Source organism: Accipiter gentilis, chromosome 4 (genome assembly GCF_929443795.1).
Source record: "Accipiter gentilis chromosome 4, bAccGen1.1, whole genome shotgun sequence".
Lineage (NCBI taxonomy): Eukaryota > Metazoa > Chordata > Aves > Accipitriformes > Accipitridae > Astur > Astur gentilis.
The window spans coordinates 21984676-21997652 of record NC_064883.1 but is presented as its reverse complement, the minus strand read 5'-3'; the positions used below and the strand labels follow the sequence as shown (position 1 = coordinate 21997652).

The 12977-nt window shown below is 38.5% G+C and overlaps 1 protein-coding gene across 3 annotated transcripts in view; it reads left to right on the top strand.

Moving 5' to 3' along the window:
• The window catches only part of ANKIB1 (ankyrin repeat and IBR domain containing 1), a 99547-nt gene that overhangs the window by 22127 nt on the left and 64443 nt on the right, over window positions 1-12977 (top strand). The window lies entirely within an intron of this gene.

The following is a 12977-nucleotide window of genomic DNA, read 5'->3' as shown; positions in this document are numbered from 1 at the left end:
ACAACAGTATTGCAATAATTTAAAAGGAAAACCTACTGCAAAACGGTTAGCCTTAATCACTACAAATGCCATTGGATTTGTTGGAGCACAGATGCTCTTTTATTGTTATGACACATTTCTGCATGAACAGAGAGTTTTTTGTTTTCAGGCGCAATAAGAAATTGAAACAGTGGATGCAATACTGAAATGTTCCAGCAGACACAAGATGTAAGAATCTGGTGACCTGAATGTTGTGGTTTAGAATATAAGGAATGGGGTTTATATCACAGTTTTGCTGTTTAAGAAAGACCATAACAGACAAATGTAACAGGACTTTTAAAAGAACAATTTTAAAAAAAAGTAGATCTGTGTTCACTAATATTCTTTGGGCATGTGAGCTGAAGTGTATGTCAGGCAGGAGTGAGCAGAAAACTCCCTGTTTGATACTCCCAAACTTCTCAGCAATATTAGCTGTGAAAAGAACATAGAAAAAGTGAAATTGAAAATAATTTTATTTCTATCATAGAACATCTGCTTTCTTTACTTACCGCTCAGATTTTTGATATAAATACTAATTTTCAAGCACATTGTAACATACATTTTTCTTAAGCTTGGGTGTCAGGAAGGGTAGTAATATTAATCGTTTGTTTATGCTTCTCTTTGTTTCTGAAGGAAGCTTCATTGTCCTGACTGGCGCATTGTACTGACAAGTAGCATAGGTACATACTACTGGAGAAAGTTTCAACAAAAGAAAAATCATTGTAAGAGACTTATACAGTCTCAGTCATTTCCTAGAAATAAAAAAATGCCAGAATAAGGAATGTTTGTTCAGGATGACCACAATTCACCTACTTGTGTAGGTCCTTTATTAATATGTCCTTTAGCTTAATGAACACCTACTAGTTTTGCCTTATTTAGCTTGCATGACAGTGGTCTGTGGATGATGAAGGTTTTGTAGTGTCCTTTCTGTTTTCACTTTCCACCCACAGACTACTGCAAATTGTTTTCCCTTGTTTTCTGCATTTTTTCATGCTCCTGGCAATCCAGCCAGACTTGTTACTTCTGTTGCTCTTTTCCCACTATCTTACCTGGTTGCCAGCAGGAATAGTGAGAGCATAGGAGAAATGGCCTAACTGCTGTTACTATCTTCTCTGTCTAGCTTCAGCATGACTCCTGGATGTGATCATGAAGAAAGTTCCACTAATCATCAAGCACCGTTAGCTATTTTATGATCCCAGTGTCTGTACAGTTAATTCTGGTGGAAGCTTCAGGTACATAGCTGAAGATCTCAATTAAAGTAAAAGATTTTATTACTTGGGTAAAACGGAATGCTTTTTTTTAGACCGGTTCTTGAAAATCTTTGTAACTTTAAGCCTGCGTACTCTGTTGCATTTCCTACAGTTTTGATGCCAAATGGGTCAGATTTTGCAAAATAAGAGACTCTGGTAACTTGCATTTGTCTTTACTCCTTTCCTTGCCTTACACAGGAAAGGTCAGTAATAGTATTCTACAAAGAACAGCAGTCATTCATATTGTATTAGTGTCTACATCAGTCAGTATGTCGATTATGTTAATAGGAGAATTGATAGAACTAATAGAACTGTGTGGCCAGCTGCTTGAGGGAGGCAGTTCTCCCCCTCTGCTCTGCTCTCTTGTGAGACTCCACCTGGAGCACTGTGTCCAGCTCTGAGGTCTCCGATGCAAGAAGCACGTGGACCTGTTAGAGCAGGTCCAGAGGAGGGCCACAAAAATGGTGAAAGGGCTGAAACACCTCTCCTGTGAAGAAAGGCTGAGAGAGTTGGGGTTGTTCAGCCTGGAGTAGAGAAGGCTCCAGGTAGACCTTGTTGCAGCATTTCAGTATTTAAAGGGGGCTTTACAAGAAAGACAGGGATTTTTTACCAAGGCCTGTAGTGACAGGACAAGGGGCAATGGTTTTAAACTGAAAGAAGGTAGATTTGGATTGGACATAAGGAAGAATTATTTTATGATGAGCCTGGTGAGACACTGGAACAGGTTCCCCAGGGAAGTTGTGGATGCCCCACCACTGGAAGTGTTCAAGATCAGGCTGGACAGGGCTTTGAGCAACCTGACCTACTGAAAGATGTCCCTGCCCATGGTGGGAGGGTTGGACATGATGATCATTAAAGGTCCCTTCCAACCCAAACCGTTCTGTGATTCTATGATTCAATCTCAGGTTCTGTTGGATTTTTGTGGTAAGCTTTATTCTCTCTCTCTTTTCTTTGGCTTGGTATTTGTCTTGAAGCCAAAAATCATTATCACACAAAACAAGGTTGTGTTTCATTGTAATTACGCTAGAGTCAAGAATAATCTTTGTAAATACAAACTGTAAGTGACATACTATAATTAAATTTTGTTATCCACAGCCTTTATGTAAATGATTAAACAGTTTGTACGCAGTGGGAAAAACAGCCTAATATTTCAGCAGATGTGTTCTGGCAAAAGTTAAAAATATTTCTTCAAGTTATGTGTTTTTGTAAATTAATGTTAGATTAGATCCAATATATCTTTTACCATTTCCCTGCCAGAGTCAGAATTTTGCCCATGGGTATATTAAGTATTTTATCAGAAGTGCAGCAGTTGCAGTTCTGCTAATTTTCTGGCCTATGTAAGGTACAAGTGATGATCCTTGTCACTGTAGTTACCTGAATAGCTCGTTCTTAGCAATGATGATTCTTGAGCTTCTGGGAGCTTAGCACCCAAGGACAAGCAGGATGCATACCTCTTGGACTAGAAAGAGTTAAATAGTTCCTAAAGTTGTGTCTCAGAAATGTCATAAAACATTTGTGAAATATTGTGAGAAAACATATTTTGCTGTGGGAATCTGTCTCATTTTAGACATGCAATGATCTCCTGGATTCCGTGTTTAGACCTAAATGAATGTATTGCTTTGAAGGAGTGCTGACCAGTTAAATTACCTCTTTGTTAAAAGGATATTGATTTACTCATTCATCTGAAAAAAATCAAGATCTCTGAAAGATCAGTGGGGTCACATTGTCTTTTAGCTTTACGGAGAACAAATGCTTCCAGGAAACAATAAAAGTATGTGCATGTGTGGCTTTAGTCCGGTACGTTTGTGAACATTGTTCATCATCTTTCTCAGACAGTTGAATATGCTTTCCTCACCTCCCACTTGAATAGCATAGAAATGGATACTTCTTTAATGTAAGTAGTGTATATTTTACAAAGTTTCATCCCGTAAATATTTATGAAATAATTATAACGCACCAAGTAGAGATGTACTCTGTCACTCTTCAAAGCATAACTTGCTTAAGTAAAAATAGGGAACTCTGCATACATTACATATTCTTTGAAATGATGTATAATATTCTTTTCAGTGCTTTCAGTTATTTGGATAATAATAGAGAAATTGCAGTAAATGTTGCTCGGTTTATTCAGAACATGCAACCTGCAGACTATCAGCAGTCTACAGATAGAGCACTGGTCCTCACAATAGTGTAGTTACGAGTCAGGAGTCAGTGGTAGGTTACTGTGATTGTTGCTTTCCTCTGATGGTTTGAAATACAGCATGATATGTTGGGAGATTCTACGTTGAAAAATCTAGATTTATTTGTTTGCTCACCTTTTTATTTTTACTTTATTAAAAATTCATTGCTGTTATAAAACCAGTGGTTTTTGTGTTGAAATGCACCGACTTCAGATACTCATTATTTCTAAATACAACTGTATACTTTTAGAAAGTGGTGGAACAATGCTTACTATGTACAATCTGATTGCAGTTGGCTGACCTGGTCTACTAACTATCCTTACTTTTTAAGATACACCATGTAGGCCTCTTGCATACTTACAAGATCCAGTGACAGCATGACCCTACCAACTGATACCCTTTCCTGTGAAAAAGCTTCCTTAAACTGAGAGAATTCTGCTTCAGGAACATGCTAAGGTTTCTAAATGTATAAGGGATTTTCAGATTTTACCGTGGAGGTGCATGCTCGTGAGCAGCCCTGTGTTGCCATCCTCTTTATTTTTGCTTTCTGTGGATACGCCTTGGCAGCCAAAAAGTTTTGTTTTCAATTGTATCAGTTTAACGCCATTGAAAATATGGTTAACATTAAAGCTTTTGGGTGGCCAGATTGTACCAGAGGGTTGGCTTTAGGCTGCAGTGCAGTTTCAAACTTTACCTGAATCTTAACATGGCTTTTAAATTGTGTTAAGCTGAGCAAACATACTTGAAAAATACATCCAGGGCTCTGTTAAGGCCAGGGTCAAGGCACATTGCACCCTATTTAGATTGGTCAGTCAAGCTCCCCATTGGGTTTTCTATAGCTGTTTGCATCCATCTTCATTTCTGCTTCATGTCCTAGCAGTGCTCTCCAGTACTGGTTGTCTTTACCCTCAGTTTTTCTAAGCAGGTCAATCTGACAGGAGCACACAAATTTCTTCAGACTTTTTGCTCCATATAGCGTAAGTCTGTTTATCCTATCTGTCCATTACTCTGTAAACCATTGCCTTGTAACTCTTGGTGGTGGTTTCACTGTGTTCTTTTTGTCTGTTGAAAGTGATTTTGGAGGGGACACACATTTGTCTTTAACTGAACTGAGCTGGGTTGTTGCTTATCTTACGGTTAAATAAAGTGTGTTTGAGTCTTTTTTACAAAGAGGCTCCCATCCCAGCCAACACATTGGGTATGTAGTATGTGTGAGGGTTAAGGAGAAACCAACCAGAGAGGCATTACGCTACCTGAATGGTGTTCTCATGCTGCCAACAGGAGAAACATTGCACTGGTTAAGAATGTTACCAGTCTCTGGTTCATATTCTTTAGATGATCACTGATGCTAACTGTCCTGTGAGTCATGGGCTGCTGGTGCTTCTTTATGTAGGGGCTGGGTGATACTTGTTCACTTTTGCTTGATGAAAAAGTGGTGCTATCAGCATTGACCTGTGGTAGAGGAGTCACTTTTATAGACATTTATTTCATTAACTGTTTTATGCACTGTATCAAAAGTGTATTGAGTTAGTCAGTGGAACAGTCTAGAGTGAGTTTTTTATACTAAGACAAACAGTGAGCCTGAGGTTAAAATGCGAGAACTATCAAGCATGTCTGTCTTTAGCTTGACTTAATCTAATAAAATGTCAAACATTTTGTCTTGTGCTTCCTCACCTTCTGATCTGGATAGAGGAGGTCTTAGGATGGTAGCGTTGGTATTACACTATGTACAGATATTTTATATTATTTTAGATTTGGTTAGTCTACTTAACCTCAGGATTGAAGAGTTAGTCCTAAAAGAGTTCTGCTGTATTTTATGACTGGAGCCTAAAAAGACCATTAATAAGTATATCTCTCTTGTAGCAGTAACTAAGCTACAGCAAATTAAATCAGATTATTAAGGCCTTGACAGACAGTTGCATTGGAAACAACTCCAGTGTTATCTGGACTTCAGAGAACTTTGAGGGTTTTGGTGTTGTTTTTAAAATAATTTTCTAAAGACATGGTGCCCTGGAATGAATATGAAATTATCTGCAATTACAGGTGAGACTATTGGATATTACAGTGCATAATTATAGAATGATAACTCTTTTGTTCTGTCTTACTGAATTGCTGCTCCCTAAGGATAAAAAAACCAGGATGCGCCAAAACACGTGCTCCTTTTAACTTGTGCCGCTGGATTTCTTTTCCCAACTATCTGCAGGGATGCTGTCTTCATCTAACTGTCACAGTAAACCTTTGATTTGGCTGCACAGTATCTTGTCTCTTCTGCCATGTGTGTATGTACCTACATCACAGTGGATTTCCCACATTTCATTTAGATAATAAATGCAAGTACTGTAGACAACACCATCAAAATTAATGTAGTGATTACTTTAGCTAGATCTATGCACAATTTTTTCATTAAAGTGATAACTGCTTCTAGGCTGTGCTGCAGCTGCCCGTGTTGCATCCCTGTAAGTGTATCAATGCAAAGAAAACCAAAGCCATGCTTAAAATCCCTTTTTCTCCACAAACTGGAGTTGTGAAAGAAATGTGTCTGAAAGAAAATACTCCACCTGCATGAAAGTCTTTGTGCCTGAGTCAGTAAGCCAAAGTCTCAAATTACTGAGTTGAGCAATAACTCTAAGCCTTCTACTTGTGGGTTTGAAACTGCACTGCAGCCTAAAGCCAACCCTCTGGTACAATCTGGCCAGCATAAAAAGATCCTAACATAAGTTGCTAGACTCTCTATCCCACAAACATATAAATGAGGAAATAATTAATTCTCTCACTACCGTACGCTATGTTTTATGCAAGTCAACTTGCAACATTATTGCCACTTTTCAACCTTGGTATTTAAAACACAGAACGTTATATTGGTGATCATTCTACAAAGGGTGAGATGTTGGCATAACAATTATTTTTTTGGTCTGTACTTTGACGTGTAAAATATGACACTGTATTTGATAATGTCAAGCTCCACTCACACAGGTTTAAAGTGACAGAGATGCTTTCATCATTTCCTGTTGATGACTTCAGAACTTTTGGCACAAACCTTAGAATATTGCAGTGTATAAAAAAAACCCAAACAAAACAAAAAAAAACAAACCCCAAACAGCAAAACCAAGCGAACCAAAACCAAACAAGCCCCTCCACCATCACTTTTCCATAACTTGATTCTCAAGCTTTGCTAGTGCATTTGTTACTTAAAAGTTTGCTGAAATGTTCCTCCAGATGGAGGTGTCCATCAAGAGCAATTTTTGCCCATTAATTAAAATTTGGCAAATCTTAAATCTTTACTGTAAACATGTAAAAGTTAGCTTTAGCCTAACTTTTTCTGCTACATCTTAATTATATACATCTCTGCCAGCCATTCATAAAGTAGGTGTGCACATTTGAATGTTTAATTTTTAATTTTTTCCTATTGATAAAGTGAGCAATTTTTTGGCACTGTGGTGCTCTTTACTTTGTGGAGAGGGAAGGAGGCAAGGGAGGAAGAGGAGCACTAACCAAGACTTTTTCTGCTGTATTAGGGAGAGGGCTTGGTATCCTGAGAGTTCCTGAACATGACTTTTGACTTGCTTCATTTGTGTTAGTCCGTCCCAGGAGTGAGAATTAAAATTACCAACATGACGATGTGACACTCCTCCTAAGTGTACCAGGTTACTAGGCTTTCTCCTAAACCATGAAGCTGTTCATAGTTCTCTTCTGCAATGAATTATAATTTATAATGCAGGACAGACTCTGCAGTAAATATTTTAGAAACTCAGCTTTTAAAAATGAGCTGTTTAACTGCAGTATCCAAAGCAAATAAAATCGTTACCTTTTGAGCTAATTGTGCTTGAAAGAGAAGATGCTTTTAGATCACAATATAGTATTTTATGCTGTCAGCAAAAGCCAGGTGCTTTTGGAAAACAAGTAGTTTTGATATCTTTTTTCTTTATCCTTTTTGCATAAGGAATTCATTATCACTTGTCTTTCCAAAGGTGTAGAAACCATGTCATGTACACTAATTTTAGTCAATAATGTATTTTATTTTAATAATATTAAGATTTAATTATGGGGGTCTGTGTAAAGTCTTGCTTCTTTCAGCTTGGCTCACTTAGCTATTTCACCATAATGTTCTTATATATGTTCTTTTCTTTGAAAAACTACTTTTGTCAAATAAGAAGTACGCTTTTTTTAAGCTGTGAATGGTATTTAAACTTTTTAGGCTTAAACCGTGGAATTACACAGTATTACATTGTAAAATAATGATTGCAAATGATGATTAGATCCATTGCTGATCTTTGCTCATTATATAGATAATAGATTTTTTGGTGCAAGAAATACATAGCATTTTCTTCTCCTTGTTAAACCTGAGTATTTTTTTACTGGTTTTGATAGATTTCATAAGCAGTATGGTGTAGTACAGTATGTCTCCTTTCCTTTTCTTCATCCCCCAAGATACAGAACAGCTGCTGTATGATCACATGCTAGTGCTACATTCAGTGAGAAATTCGGCTTCAGTATTAAAGCAATTCAAATGTACATTGAGAGATGTACGTCATCTCATTAAAGACTTGTGTGTTCAATACATGGTTCCTAAATGAGTGTTAGAAGTAGGATGTTTCAAAAATACTTACCTGATCCCACTTGCACAATATTTTGTCATTCATTATAAATTTCTAGCAAGTACCGTGGCAGTTTTTCAAAGGACGAACCCCTTCTGAAATCCTATTAAGCCATTACAATTGTCCTTCTTCAAACTCACTTCTGTGATGATGCCCATGGAAAAATCAATAGTAATTGGGCAGCTGGTGCAACTGCTCTCAATCTCTCATTGTTACCTTGCTCTACCCATGTCTTTCTGCATCCACCCTTTTTTCATCTTGTACGCAGTCTTCACGCTCCTATGAGAGTGTCTGTCTCTTTGTTAAATATTTATAGAGCTATGATATCAAAGTGTTGATGTTAGCAGTGTTGCTAATAAGCGCATAGAAGTTTTACTGTTCATTGCCAAAGCAGAGAAGTGTGATGCCCCTGACTGAGTTTATAAAAATCTTTCCTTAGACTTTATGATGAGTTGTGTAACCAGTATTTTGTTTTTTTCATTTAAGCTGGAACTTTTATTTGGCAACAGTAGCATAGTAAATATAGTTTCTAATATTGAATGAGATGGTTGATGTTTGGAATTCTGAAATAATACAGGATATAATTAGCAAACATTGCATATAGTTTTTCCTGTATTCTTTGGTGTAAAGGTTATGGTATTTGTGGTCATGATAAATGTTATGAGGTTATGGTAAAGGCTATGATATAGCCCTTCTGTTATCACGGGAACCTGAAAATTTAGTGAATAGGTCTGCCTACCAAACAAATATCTTGTCTTTGTCCTGTAAAATTCTACTCAAGTCTCGTTATATTAAGATAAAATACTTGAAAATTGTCGTTTTCATGTTGTCATTTTTGTTCCACTGTGATGTTTTTGTAATACGTCACATTAAAAATAGCCTAAGGATTTTAAATGCTGGGTTTACACAAACGTCAAAGCAAGACCAGTGACATTGACACTGAACACTGCCCATGAGAGCCTGGAAGCTGCTGAAACTGCTTTAGCAACCCCTGTATTCAGCCCACGGGACCCCTCCAGGTCCTTGAAGTTGTGGACTGGCTGAACCTTCCAGACCCCTTCCCTGCCACCCATTTCCCCCCTTTCAGGAGGAAATACATGCCCTTCACTTTCAAAAACATGAAATGAGAGGTCGAAAGAGCAAACCAAGTTTTCTTTCACTGAATCACTGCCTGGTTCCAGCATTGGCCTTGTTAGCTTACTGTCCTCTGAGAACACATAACGGGTTTGAAGCTCTTAATTGAAAAAAACATCACCAAAAAAAAAAGGCAGACTGGGCTTCTTTCAGCCATTTTTGGATCCAGACGTTTGTTGCATGAATTCGTATTTTGTCCTTTTCTCCTTCAGTTGAAGTAGAGCCTTCTTTGGTGGAAGATGCAGTTGGTCTGTTAGCTGAAAGATGAACTGAAGATTGCAAATGGGCAGATCTTGAATATTTCACAGCAGGGCACTCATGAGCCATGCCATCTTGAGAGAGGCAGTAGCTGTCACATCTTGGTTTCTTCTAGACTTCCAAACATGCTGGGAGCCAACTGTTGCAGCCAGGGTACAGAGGCAGCTTCTCCCCTTTCTTTCTGTACTTCAGCTGGCATGTTTAATGGCCGATTCAGAAAAGAAAACTACAATGTGGCCCACCAAATTTCCAAAGCATAAAAGACTAATGCCTGTCTTAGTGTTAAAGATGAAAGACATTGTGGATACTGTATGAAGTTGAAAGGCATTAGTACAGTTTATTGTATCATGTATTTTAAGTAGGGAATTGTTTTCTGGGTTAGTTTTGACCCTGTCACTTCTCTCCTTGCATTCTTCCAGAGGCTGGTTTCTTGCTATCACATCAAATATAAGCTCTTTGCCTTCACCTGAAGGGCTTTCATGGACTATCCCCATTCTATCATCTTCCATTTTATTTTGATAACGTGATGATTGTAGTTACATTAGCCATTTGCTAAATTTTCAATACCTCTATGCTGATTCTTGGTTTTGCAGGGAGTTTTCACTTGTGTCTGTTCAAAGCTGCATCATTGCTCTGTTTCATAATCCTTCTTCAAATTCTCCCTTTCCTTTGACTGAGAATCTTTTCATTTGGAGAGTGGTCCTGTTATGCAGACAAGTATTTTACTCTTTTTATTTCATTCACCTTTCTATATCATGTCTGTATCACATGTAACCCTTTATTGTGCACATGGGCTGTAAGCTTTTTTTATGGAAGCAGATGTCACTGTTTTGCTCAGGGACTTATGCAGTACATGCTACGTATTCCTAAAATTCCCAGATGTTATGATAATGTACATAATGGTTCAAGCAATGTGCCTGCATCTTTTGTATTAGTAGTAGTTAAAGACTGTGCTACCACCTAATATGTCCATACGCCATCAAAAATAAGTACAGTTTGTTTGGTGTGCAACAGAATTAATGAAATTTACAATTTTTGCCTTTTCTGCACTGCGGTAACTTGAGCTTTTTAGTTCTGTAGAGCCACCCTACACAGACCCTCAGTTCTCCCATACATTTCCAGACCCCTGCCTAAATCCATTCAGATCTCTTCTTCAACATCTCAACAGTACCACCCTGCCCCAGCTTCCTCTCAGACTGCCTGAGGGCACCATCTTATCTCCTTATACCCTCAACGCCCTCCCTCATGCCTACCCAGACTTGTTTAACGTTCCAGTTTGGGGCAAGAGGCAGCATGTTCCGCAGCTGGCAGAAGCTATCCATGTGCTAATTTCCAGAAATAAGTGCATGGCAGTTGGTGCCGTTGCCTTCTAATTTCAAATGATGGAAGAAGGTTTTGTGCTTTTCTTCTTATTATGGGCACTAGTGGGATCTTCATTATTGATTTTCATGAAGATTCTAGGAACATGATATCTTCCAGGTACTTGTTCTTGTCTAATTTAGTTTATAGTCTCGAGAGCTATTGGTGGTGAATAGGGATTGACAGATATTATAATATCATAAACTAATCTCGTTAGCAAACTTTACTGAAAAATCATTCTTTCAAGTTATTTTTGAGATCCTATTTGTTGAAGGTAATATGAACTGCTGGTTGATTGAGAAGAGTGTAGAGTTTTTCTTGGTTTTGTACAGTCTTTCATTAACACCTGAAACTATGCAATATTTAGAGTAATGCAGCTGTTTCTGCATCTGAAAACATTAATCTACAGCACTGAGAGCTGTGACATGGTAATGTGAACATGTAGTGGCTTTTTTGAAGAATATAAATATATCTGCATAGTGTCTCATGTTTATATTTTATAATATAGAGATGATGGAAAGATACAAAATGCTGCAGAATCCGTAGTGTGACTGAAGAATCTGGGCTTTGGTTTGTGTATATAACTAAACATCTGAAGGGTGTTTTTTAGTATTAAAAACTTTCAGCTGCTTAATGCAGTTGCTTGTTAGGTAACTCTGGTCACAGGAGAACATGGGCAACATGTTTAGTGTGTTGAGTCAGCTGATTTGGCAATGTCATTGTTATCTCACACAGTGACATCAAAAGGTAGGACAAAACAACTCCAAAATAAGGGTTGCCTCACCAAGGTTATGTAGGAAAAGGGGATGAAAATGTAGGCCACTGCTCTCCTTCTTGAATGGCACTGGTGAGATTAGGATGAAAGTAGTCTTTTCCCTCCCCTTCATGAAATGACCTCTCAGAGGAACTGCAGAGAGGAGACAGTGCAACACTCATCCTGCTAGGATCTTGTGCAGAAAGGGATCTCGGCAAAGCTATAGTAAGACTGGGATGCAACGTGACACAGAAGTTCACAACAGTAGCTGAAAGCAGCTCATGAGAGGACTACTCTGGAGAAACAAAAGTATCTCATTGCAGCTCTTTCCCCAGGTTTCCCCAAATCCTTTTCACATGAGTTGCATCTACATTCTGATTCCCTGGGATTTTGTGCAGCACTAGACCCCTTGGATTCCTGTATTTCTTCTGTTTATAAGGCTGTCTGGGCACCAGTAACTGTGCTGGAAAGCCAATGTAGAAACAGAAGTTTTGAGATAGTCCCATCGGGTTGAATATAAGGTACTGGGCACGAAGCAGCTCCTGCCCTGCCTGATTATATGTGCCCAACATTAGAAATCTCAATTCCTAACCTGCTGTGCCTGGCATGTTTGGATCCGTGTGTGCTTTGTGGGGTGAAAGTTCTGGCATGGATCAGTCTGAATGGGATGACTCATGGACAAAAGAGACCTCCTAGAAGGTTCACAGTGCTAGCAGCTGCAGACTGGTGCTGAATCCCCTGTCTGTCCCACTGACATAAACCAACACGTGCTCTTCTCGACTGCACGACCTGATAAGCTTCTCTTGTCCCATCTCATGAGTGGAGATGCTCTGTCTGCCCTGTCTTTATGCAACTCAACCTGCTGGTCCCCTCCATCAGATAAAGGTGAGAGGCTGGGGAGCGTAACAGCTGGAAAGTACTTTGAAGTACTTGTAAGGTGCAGTTGATTTGTGGCAGTATAATGCCTGGCATTGTATGGACCTGTTCATTACTGATCTCGTAAGTGTCATTTTAAAAATGGGGTTAGGTGTTTAAAAGAGTCCGCTTAGCAGAAATATTAAGATGGGGCCATGGTAATTCCTGTGTTCATGTGCATTCGCCTTGCTGGCACGGAAGAGTGCTGTTTATACCCACCTACACAAGCACAGGTGCTTCAAGCACATTTTTGCATGATGTAAGTGAAAGTTAAACCAACGTCTGCTTTCTTGCATGTTTGTGAAGAATTTTACCTCGTTTAAGAATTTTGCTTTGGTTCTAATGTGTTTTGAAATCACTTCTAATTTATAATTCACTTCTCATTAACGGAAATTCAGTGTTCATCCCTGTCGTCTAATACAGGTGGATATTGGCCATTTTTTTTCTTTTCCATATGTTCAAAGAGTATAGGTAGTGAAGATATTTGCACTGGGAGATGGCACAATTTATCAGGGAA